Genomic DNA, 12,206 nt, shown 5'->3' on the forward strand with positions numbered 1-12,206 from the left:
CGGGACAAGAAAAGTTGGCACAATGAATTTGGACCCATAAATCTCAATTTCTAGGTCATAGATGCATCTGGGTTGTGTCGTAAGGCCACCGCAGCCAATAAGAAACACCCTCTCAGGAACGGGTTGAGGACTAGGGAGAACACCAGCGGCCCTAAGTTCAGTCTCTGCTTCTACACTGAGTGTGCATGACATGCTCCCTGAATCAAGCATTCCTCTCAATGTAGTTTGACCCCCAACAACTACAGGAGCATAAAACAGGTCACTTGCTCCCTCTACTCTATGCGAACCCACAACAACAACGGTCTTGTCACCAGAAAGATTACTACAACAGTTCACATAGATCGATTGCAAGTCATTTTCTTCACTGAGGGTGTCATCAGAACCGCCCATGCTACCCCTCTCACTACACAGGCGAGCTAGTTTAAATCTGCATTGGAGGGAGGAGGCGGTGGCATGGCTGGGGAAAGGGAGGCCTGCAGGCATTGATTCCTGATGTGACCAGGATTGAAGCAGTTGAGGCACAATCTGTAAAGCCGACAGTGGGCATGGGTGGTGTGGTCCCTGGAGCTACAGACCCTGCATGTTAAAGGCTCAGAAGCCTGCGAGTTACGGGGTCGACCAGGTCGATGGTGGGCAGGTTGACGATTACCCGGCTGATGGCTGACAGGCCTCTGATTGGATCCAAGGGAAGCATTGCACAAAGCCAGAACTTTGTCAAACATCGCCACAACTTGCTGCACACCAGAATTGGCAGTAGATGAATCAACAGCAGTTTGGGATGGGAATGAGATGGCAGAAGGAGGCAGGGACAAGGACGCAGGCTCATGTGTGTTCACTACAGCACTGTCAACTTGAGGCTGACCACAGGCCAGGGTGGAGGACAGAGAAGGGTTAGGAGGAAGCTTTGGCTGGTGTGTTGCTGGGGCAGACTGGGCCATGCTAAGATCAGCTGGATGAAGAGGACTACCCACGGGCCTTTGACTGTAGGCCGACAAACCCACTGTGCATTGGGACTGGGCTGCTGTCTGTCTCATATTCCTCACGTGAGAATCCAGACGCTCCTGAACCTCAGCTGCCGTCCATTGCTCAGGTGCCTTCAGCTGGAATGACATGGCAAGCCTGGGGTCAGGACAATGATTAATGAACATCAAGACCACCTCAGCGCTGGGGTCCTCCAGGGATTTACCCCGCCTCCGGAGACACTCATTGGCAGCATCAATGGACTTGTTAAGGCGAATCCAATAGTCCATAGCACTCTCACCAACACAGGGAATGGTGCTGTAGAAATCTTTCATAGGCAAGTTAGAGAATGACAGCTCACTGAAATTACCCTTCAGTATGTCGAACACAGCTGTGGGCAGGTCAGCCACATTCAGCTCAGGACGGCTGCGGAGCGATACCTTCACCACATCCCTAGCTTTGCCTGTTAGTCTCGACATTATTAGATCAAACATTTCAGCAGGGTTGTCACACTTTATCCTCTTTTTTTTTTTTCATTATTTTATTTGTGATTTTTCCATATAACATACAACAGAAATACAAACATAAGTACAAAGATAACACTTTATCCTCTTTAAGTAACATCTCATCATGTCCTCCCACTCATGAACAGAGAACACATCAGCATGATCACCCCTGAAGTAAGGTGGAGCTTTGGTGTCTGATTGCACAACAACCTTCAAATTTGATAAACCAGCCTCACTGGACGACTGACAGGTGGTGGGAGACTGAGGCTGGGCAGTACTGGGCTGGAGGATAGTGTGAAGGCTGGCTGAAATGTTTTCTCCAATCTGTTTAGCCAGATTTGCAATCATGTCACCATAAAAATCAGCAGACATGGCTTGCGTGGGCTTGGGGTCTGCATGGGTAATTGGAGTGGAACTAGCAGTGGGGGTCGAAGGTGGGTCGACTGTCTGATCAGCCGTGTATGCGGGAACGCTGGGGGACATCAACCAATCTCTACCAGCAACCCGCTGGCCCCTCCCCACACCAAACGTGACATTATGCACATTCCTATCCATAGCATGAACTCCAAAAACATCCACTCCAAAAACTGTGCCAATACAGCAATATAAGTGCAATACCAGCAAAAAAGAAGAAAAAATATGTACAAACTACAATAATATATACATATACACAGCACAAGAAAAAAGTGTCGAATTCCCAAAAGTGAAACTAAAATGCACACATGGATGATGGAAAATGAAACGATTTTTTTTTTTCTCACTTTGTTTTTCTTTTAAAATGCTCAGTCACTCAAATACTTCACCAAAACAGTTGACAAGAACAACAAACCCACTGTCAAAATAAAATTTCTTTCCCAGTAATAACAGATACTTGTCCCATTCACTGTTTGTCTTTTTTTTTTTTTTTTTTTTTACTGGAACGATCAAACTATCGCTACAATGCACTGGTCGGTCACAGCAGTATCACCAGCAAAAAATAAATAAATAAAAACAACACGAGATAAAATGACAGGAGAAAGAAACTGTTGTGGAATTTTTGGTGAATCAGAGCCAAAGATGACGAGTCAAGGTGTTGACGCTGCACAAGGAGGATTTATTGAGGATTGCAGAGGAAGCACACACAGATCAGCTGATTGAGAGCAAGGCTGTTGCTCCGAGGAGAATCCAACCCGACTCTGGCATGACTTCCGGCCATGCCAACTCATATAGCTAGATCTCACGAGACTAGCAGACGCTGTTTCCAAGTGACTTCAGACAAACAGAGCGGCCTTCACACTGTGTTCCTGAGAACTTTGAAAACAAAGCATTATTCCACATCAATCCCTCCTGTTGTTAAATTTCAATTTAAACAAAACCAGACACAAAATAAATTCGAATTTTAACAATAATCTAACTCACTATCGGAAACAGTAAAGCCAGACAAAGTAAAACCACTTTTCATTTGTGTCACACGTCAATATTAATGTTCTCCATAAACATCAATAAGATCAGTTCCTCCAAGTGCATCGTCATTTTTATTTCATATGTCCTAAGTTACCTATGTTTCAACAACCATTTCCAACTGATCCACTGTCACAAAAAAACACCAAGCAGCACTCAGTCATGGATGCACAATTTAAACAAATCAGCAAACCATGGGACAGTGACAGCTGAAAATACCTTCATGCCAAACAATCAATCCTGGTCCAGGCCAATCAACCAGGAAGGCAAAAGACAATCAGTGGCCGCGATGTGTCCAATCAAGCTAAACTAAGAAAAGAAAGAAAAACCCTTAAAATCAGCAAAAACATTGAACACAAAAATAAAATACTGAACATCTGGTCGTTCTCAAAGTCAGTCATCAATGCCAATGTTAGTTTGTTAGTAAGTTAGTTTGTCAGCCGTAACACAGTCATAGTCACATTCACTCATATTCAATTGAGCAGATATTTCAAAGGTAAAATTAAAACCACAGAACATGGCTTCACACCCCGACCCCCCTGCTGACAGGCACTCTGTGCTTTATTCACCAGCAGCAGAATGTGACACATGTACCATGCATCCGTTGCCCCGAACCAAAACCTGCTGCAGTGATAATCTCTGCTGGAGCATCAGCTGCTCTCAGACTATTTAGGAGCCCAGGATCACAGTCAGGAGTCTGCAAGAGAAATCAGCATCAGGGTGAAACCGTGATCCATGATCCGAACCAGAATACCTGTAGAGAACCGTCCTTTCTCCTGGAATAGAGATGACAGGGCAGTCCGTAGCCAGGTAATCCCAGACCAGAGGCCGACGTTTAGTCTTCTTCCAGATGTTGACCCTCCTGTGACCTGGTCTCTGTTCACTCCAGTCCTGCAGAAACATCCTTGTGTGGTTGTTTCGAACACAGAGTCTACAGCCGCAAACCAAAAATCCAGTGACGACAGCATTCTGCCAGACCTAGAAAAGACAACGTCTCTTCTTTTAGTCTGTAGTGGCAGATTAGACCACAGTTCAGGTCTTCCCGAAGACCAGGACCGGTTCTTCTCCTCCAGATCCTCTCCTCCAGAACGTGTCCAAGGAACGTCACTTTCAGCTCAGCTGGGCTCAGGATGCTCGGCGGCCTCCCTCAGGAAGACGGTTCAGGAGTAGAACAGTGTCAGGCTCTTCAAGCTTCCTTCAACCTTTTGGTGTGAAAACATCCTCCTCATACTGTATCAGAGTTCCACCTGACAGGTCCAGATCCAGATCCCCTCACTGCCGATGCACAAACTCCCAGACTAGAGACAAAGTCCTGGGCCAAAGGTGAAGCATTATTTACCTCTTTAGGTGAATGCAGGTAAATATTGCCTTTCAGGATCCAATCTGAGTGAAAATAATGCAGCAGACAGGTCAGACAGGTCAACGACTGGACAGCAGCATGAGTCAGAGGTCCAAAAGACAAAATGATTTTAACATCAGCAGATTCTGGAGTCGCAGATAGTACAGTTCAGTTGATTTCTATAAAATCTTGAAAAAAAATGTCCACCCATCAGGTCCTCCTCGTCTTGGTGTAAAAAAAGTCGATACTAAACATCACTGAATCATTCAATGACTTCATAAAATATTCAATACCTCCCATGACTTCTGAACAAACATTCTATTGTCTATCTCTAGCAGTTAGACATTTAGCTCCAGTGTGATTCTGTGAGATTTAGTCGATGCTAAATCTGAGTAATCTCTTTATAGTTAGTCCACAAATTCTCCAATTAAATCAAATAAAGGTGCAAATGTAATTCATTTCAGTAGATTTCAAAGTTAGGAATGTAGATTCATAGACAGTAACAAATTCTTGTAGCACAGTCATGTAAAAACATTGTGGTGCTCGTTTTGTTATGTCGAAGGGGAAGGTCGAGATAAACCTGTTGCTTCTGTTACCCCTCCACTCAGTTTGAAAACCCGGAATGTGACCTCCAAGTTATTTCATTGAAACTGTATTGGAACAAATTCATTTAATTAATTCACTTCAATTCTTCACCCAACTGAGCAATTGGTTGATAATTAAACCCACTAAAACTAGAAGCTCCACACCCTGTGTTCAGGTTACAGTGATGTGGGGGAGAAGTGACCATCATGGAGGATCCTGCTGCCTCTGGTTCAGTCTGATCAGGACGGTTCAGCCCGTCGACCCACTAATATCTTCCTAGTGACTTATAAAACAAACAAAACACATAATTCATTCAAAAGCTAAAAAAGTAAGGAATTTCAAACTTTTTAAAGTCTAATCTCTCCTCCCCCCAGTGTGTGTGTTCATGGCCTGACCTTGTCGCGGTCATGCTGCCTCATATTTTTCATCACGTAGCGGTACGCCGTTATCACGTCCGATGTTTTCACGTCGTAATCAAACCCACCGCCTCCACAGCCTCCTCCCTCTGCCTCTCTCTCTCTGTCTCTCTCACCCTGCCTGTCTCTCTCTCTTCAGCATTTCTATCCTCACACTTCTCTTCAACAACCGGTTTTGTGGCACGAGTGAGGAGTCGCAATCCGTGTTTTACACAGAACCAGCAAATCAAAACCACCATGCATTAAAGTAAACTTTAATTCTCTCGGTGTTCTCAGATCACTCGGTTGTCTGCGTAACCAGCCAGAAATCATCGCTCGGGCCGTAGATTGTGACTCTTCTAAACATTCCAATATCTTGGTCCTGCCGACCACCCCGACCGGTGTGAACTCATCGAATAGTTGCTGAAAACTTTCAACAGGATCAGACCACGCCGTGCTGTTCTACTTCCTGTCTCTTCTTTTCCTATGTTTAACACTTTGGTGTTTACCAAACGTTTAGCACAAACAATAACTGCAAACAAAACAGCAACACAAACAGCAACACATGTCCTCTACAAACCTGAACAACCTCCCAGCATCATGACCTTCTTCTTTATTTACCCCCTTTTCTTTTAACGTGAGAGAGAGAGTCAGAGTCGTGAGGTGTGACCTGCAGAATCACACTCACCCAGTTTTCAAAAAGTTTCACCAGCAGAAACTTCCACACGCGACGCCACCCACAGTTCAACAGTGCAGGTCAGCCCGTTAGGGAGATCATCAACCCTTCTGTTACATGCACCAGGCCCGCCCTGGTGAAGAGGCTATATTAAGATACCCCCCAAGCTCTGCGGTGCGTCAATCTCGGATCGGATCCAATCCGAGTGAAAACAAAGTCGCTTCAGGGACTCAGCCCTTCCACGCCAGTGGCCCCCAGGGCCGTCCAGACTCCAAGTCTAGAAACTCTTCCTAAGCTCTCTCAGCCACAGTTCCAAGTTAGAATTAAATTATTATTACAACCCAATTGTTACTAATCATTAGCAATTGATTGAGAAGAATCAATCAAAAATTTAGGGACATCTTTGGCTCTTTATGTTTAGAAATTTGCTTTTACAATTCCAATCAACTATGAAATAGTTCTTTTATCTAGTCAAACATCCCCACAGGTAAGGCATTACTTCCTGAGTTAAATATTTAACAGAGGAAACATTTGCACTTACCTCGTTTATGTTGTATTTAGATCCCGGACGAGCCCCAAACTGTTGTGGAATTTTTGGTGAATCAGAGCCAAAGATGACGAGTCAAGGTGTTGACGCTGCACAAGGAGGGTTTATTGAGGATTGCAGAGGAAGCACACACAGATCAGCTGATTGAGAGCAAGGCTGTTGCTCCGAGGAGAATCCAACCCGACTCTGGCATGACTTCCGGCCATGCCAGGTCATATAGCTAGATCTCACGAGACCAGCAGACGCTGTTTCCAAGTGACTTCAGACAAAACAGAGCGGCCTTCACACTGTGTTCCTGAGAACTTTGAAAACAAAGCATTATTCCACATCAGAAACGAAGAAAGAGAAAAAAAGTACACACACTCCTTAACAGGCAGCGTGTCTTATTAACGAGCCCGCAAACCTCTCACATGCGCAGCAGACGTTGCGGAGCAGCAGAGAGGACTGGGAGGAGTAGCCGACAGGAGCCAGGTGAGAGCAGCCGAACCCCGGGGACCAGTCAAGCGCTGATCGGAGATACAACGGGTCGTCACGGCACCAAGTGTGACCGGTGTAGATCTGTCTCTGCGTTGTTGTTGTAGTGACGAATCAGGCGTTTATCTTTTTGGAGGCAGTCTCCATTTATTTCTGGCACACTGACACACAGTAGAAACAAAAAAAAAATCCACCAGTCAGCAGTCGCCACAATACGTGCCCCTCTCCCACAGAAATCAGAGACGGAAGGGAGAGAATTGGCGCCAGAACGCTTCTTATAAAGGGGTGTGTTGCACGTATTATGGCACCCAAACAAAAGTTCCACTTGCTGACTAAGCGGTATAAACAGTCAGGCATTAACTAAAACAAAAACAACCAAACAAACAAACAAGAACCAGATCCAGATTTTGTGTAATTATTAATTAAAACAAATATACATATTCTAAATACATACACATGTACAGCTGCATAATTGACCCTGTTACATATACATAGCCCCATCTGCTAACAGTATAGGGATGTGCGCCGCTCAATTTTGGATCTAAATTTCTCCCGAAGCGCTGTTCGGATCAGAAAAGCATTCGGAGTGACTTCTACTTCATTCTATACATACGCGAAAGCGGACCAATCACAGCCCTCGACGTTCACGTCACCACGCGTCGCCTCGACGCGAAGTCAGGATTTTTGGGAGGTGCCCTACGTCGGGCTACGGCGTAGACATCGTAGGAACGGCGTCGCTGCGACGGGGGAGTATACTGAGGTCTTAAGGCTGAATCCCATTTCACCCCTTAGCCCTGCCCTTGGCCCTTCCCCTCGTTTTGCGCGTTCACGTGGAGGGGTAGGAGTGTCCCGATTGTCATTATGACGGAGGGGTAGGGCCAAGAAGGAGGGCCAGTCACCCCTCCAAAAGGAGATTCTTAAGAAGCACACTTCAAACGGTGTATGATCCAGTGGTGACCGGTGGCGAGGGGGGCTTGTTTTGTTCGCCTGGACCGTGACTTGCGGGTGGGGTTAGTTCACTTCCACATTGGCGGGGGCGCTCGTTTCCCACCCGCACATTCCAGGCGGGGGTGTTGAAGAAACCAGTTTATTGAAAATAATCGTCTATCTGTTGTGTTTGGAATGCGCCTGGAATGCGCGGGTGTGGAAACGATCGGTGTGGATGACAGATTTCCCATAAAGCCTTCCAAGATCGGCAAGATGGCGGCATCTGCAACGAAAGAAGTTCATAAATGTCAGTATTTTGTCAATTAATAAAGTTTTAAAATGTTAGAAAAACATTGTTCTTTGGCAAAGAATTGTCGCATCTGCTACGTCATCGGGAGATGATCTAAACCTAAATCTAAATCAGGAGTTAAGAGAGCTCCAGAAGAGAAGCCCAAGAGCCCGGGGGAACTGGGTCTGTTGAATTTCCAAACTCAATTACTGGATATCAGTACATGAAAATGTGTCAGGATCAAATGGGCCTGCACTTGTACTTGATTCTAATTTCAGCAGTTTCCTGCCTGAGTAGCTCCTTGATTATCAGTGTTGTCAAAATCTGGGACCAGTTATTACTAACTCACTAAACCAAGTTAAGCTTTAATTTAAAGACAAACTTCAACTTCAACTAAAAACTTAAGAACTGTCCCATAACAATAATGGCTTTGACATGATTACCAATAAGTTTGTGTTTGTACTTTCTGAAGGCGTCAGTGGACCTTCTCCCAGTGCTTCAGAAGATGAGGTGTAGTCGTCAGACAGTGAATGATAAGTCTCGTCTAGTCTGAGCTGAAGAATAACTAACATGAAGAAAATGTGATGTGATCAATTTGACTAAAACCAGCTTAGTGCTGTACCTTTAATCCTGATAATCTGTTCCATTCCCTGAAGGATGACGATCCGATCAATAGAATCAATACAGCACTGAAATCTAAGAGAACCATAACAGAGACCACAAGGTGGTCCTTTTTTTGCAGTCCCCTTGTGATCCACGGTGTGTCTAAATATTGTTTATTTCTTGTTTTTTGATGATCATTCAGCAACTTCACATTTTGCAAGAATGATTCATATGACTTATTAATGTTGTCTTCGCTTCACACTGAGTCCCAGTTGTGTTTAAATGTCTTAAATGTCTCCTCTGACTTCACTCTTTTAAAAATCTGTATAATAATCCTTTTCTCTTTCCTGCAGCAGGTGCTGTCTGTCATAAACACTGGGAGATGATCACTGATATCACTCATTATTAATCCACTGACTGCTTTGCTGTTAGGTTTGTAAATATGTTATCTATTAAAGTGGCACAATGACATGCCATTCTACTGAGTCTGGTGATTTTTGGGTAAAGACTCAGACTGTCCATTATATTGACAAACTCTTTGATTGGTTTGTATTTAGGTCGAGTAAATCAATGTTTATATTCCCAATGTTAAAAGGAAACCTGCTGAGCTGAAGTTGTTGTCAGCTCACTTCATGAAGTTTTCCAAGTTTGAACCTGGGGGGTATTGCACAAAAGTAGGATAAATACATCCAGGATGAATGAAATTCTATTTCGTAAGTGCTTAGCCCACCTACGGGCTTCGCTATTGGTACTCTTCTTTGGCGCCAGCCAATCCCTGAGACAACAGAAAACTCGATGCACCAATCCCCGCTGCATGGTGGCACAGCACCACGCCCCTAGCCCAGGGCATATCCCGAGCCAGCGGCGGTCGCAATCCCTTCTTCTTCCTCAGCCCTTGAGACATTAAGAAGCCACTCAAGTCTTCGGATCAAGATTCTTCGGATCAAGATTCTTCGGATCAAGATTCTTCGGATCAAGATTGATGGATTCGCCCACCCGTGAAGACTCGCTGACGGGTGCCGGGGCCTTCACCTGCTGCTCCTGCGGCGCTCCGTTCATCGAGCAGGATCACCACGAGCACTGCTTCGTCTGCCTCGGCTGGCATCGTCATCGCCAGCGGCCTTCTGCCCTGCTGCCTCGCTCTGCCGCTCGAGGAAACCCAGCGGCGAGCGGCCTTCATGGGCGCTGTCTCACGGCTCCCTCGCATGAAGCAGCAGCAGCAGTGGCGCCTCTGTGTCGGAGAAGCCCACGCAGCGCGACGGCGCTTTCTCCACCTTCTCCAGACCGTTGTGAGATAGGTTAGTTTTACCCTACTCATGATGTGTTGTTGCTGTTATCCTGCCAGAGTGCCCCCCGGGGGGCTGTGGAGCACCTTGAGGGGCTCTTCACCTCCGCCGTTCAACGCACCGGCCTCATGCTTCCGCTGTAGCCTCCGGAGTCGGCGCAGTGCAACTTAGCACTCGGGCTTGCAACCCAGTCACGGACTCAGTCCCGGACTGCGGTGCTGTGTCCTGCCGTGCCACTGTTCCAGGCCAACGTGCGGCATGACTGGGGTGTCCCGCTCACCGCCAAGAGGAGGTGAAGGGCTACAGTTAGCACTGCTGTTGTGATTATGTAACAATAAGGCTGTCAGGCCCGTTACATCGCTAAAGAGCTGCTATCCTCCCCTCTTCCCGTGCTCACATGACTGAAGCATGTCCAGCTTGGCGGGGCTTTTTCCTTCCCTTCTCTGGCTATGTGATAAAGCAGAGAATGGCGAGTGGAGGGTGCACAGACCCGCCCAGACGCATGACGCCATCACTGGCTCCCTCCACGCTCTCGCCGTGCTGCGGCCATGGAGGCGGGACGCAGCAGCGAGGTACCTCGCAAATGCTCCAAACTGCCTTCCTCCAGCTTCCGCCTGTGTTAAGCACAGCGAGGCGTCAGAGCAGCGGAGCCACGACAGCCGGGTCCCCGCTGAGGGCGTGGTACAGCCGCTCACGCTCCGCTTCCAGACGTGGCGTGCCATGTTGGGACCGCTTTCTCCCTGGTTGTCCAGGACGCTGAGAAGCAGCTATGCCCTGCAGTTCGCCTATCGTCCGCCTCTCTTCAATGGGATTCTTCGTACGCTGCTTGCATGCCCTGCAGGGGCGGCCATTCTCGAAGCAGAAGTGTCCTCGCTCCTCCGCTGGGGTGCGGTAATGGAGCTGAGCGCGGAGGACGCGCACTCGGGCTTTTATTCCCCCTACTTCTTGGTTTCTAAGAAGAGTGACGGCATGAGACCCATTCTGGACCTGCGGGTCCTGAATACTCAGATAGCCACCAGGAGGTTCTGCATGCTGACAGTCAGACACCTCCTGGAGAGCGTCCACCCTGGGGACTGGATGACGTCGGTCGACCTCACGGACGCCTACTTTCACATCCCCATTCTGAGGAGGCATAGAGCCTTCCTCCGGTTTGCCGTGGGGACCAGGTATTTTCAATACAACCAGCTCCCCTTTGACTACTGTCTCGCTCCTCGTACCTTCACCAAGTGTGTCGAAGCAGTGTTGGAGCCCCTCCGTCGTCGTGGTCTGGGGATCCTCACCTACATCGACGACTGGCTCATACTGGCGTCCTCTTATCAGGAGGCTGTGGAGCACACGGCCCGGGTCCGGCACCACATCAAGCCCCTGGGGTTCTTGGTGAACCGGGACAAGAGCGCGCTCACCCCAGCTCAGCATATGGCTTATCTGGGTTTGGAGCTAGACACACTCTCTGTGACGGCCCGCCTCTCTGCGGACAGGCAAACCTCCATTCTCTCGGCCCTGAGGTCTGCGATGACCACACTTCTGGTCAGGGTCCGTTTGGTCAGGACCGTCCTGGGTTTGATGGCCGCGGCCCACCGGGTGGTACGGTTAGGCCTTCTACACATGCACAGGCTGCAACAGTGGTTTGCACGCCTTCACTGCTTGGGGAAGCGGGACGGATGCAGTAAGGTCTCGATCCTGCCCCAAGCACGCCAGGATATCCTTTTCTGGATGGATCCTGCTCTCCTTATGCAAGGAGTCCCCCTGGGCTGCGTGTCGCATCACGTCGAGGTGTTCACGGATGCGTCTTTCGTAGGATGGGGAGGCACACTAGACCACCTTGTGTTGGGCGGTGCCTGAGATTCCATGGAGTTCCTCCAGACCCTGCTGGACAGCGGTCGCGCTTCATCCACTCTAGTGGTGTTTGCATTGGCCATTACAGCGGGTCACGGCGGCTTCGGCCTCTTCTCTGCACGCAGTCACCCGCTGGTGAAGCGGTTTCTGCGTGGGGCGTGTCGGGCATGTGGTCTCCCCATGGCACCTCCACACTGTGTTGGAGGGTCTTAAGGGACCCCCCCTTCGAGCCTCTGGAGCAGGCTGAGGACTGAGTGGGGTCGCAGACCAGGGGTTTTCCTGCCTGCCGTTCTGGCTCTGCCGCGGCTGGCGGATGTTGTGACCGTGGCGGTGCTTAGCGGGA

This window comes from Salarias fasciatus, chromosome 14 (genome assembly GCF_902148845.1).
Source record: "Salarias fasciatus chromosome 14, fSalaFa1.1, whole genome shotgun sequence".
NCBI classification, from domain to species: Eukaryota; Metazoa; Chordata; class Actinopteri; order Blenniiformes; family Blenniidae; genus Salarias; species Salarias fasciatus.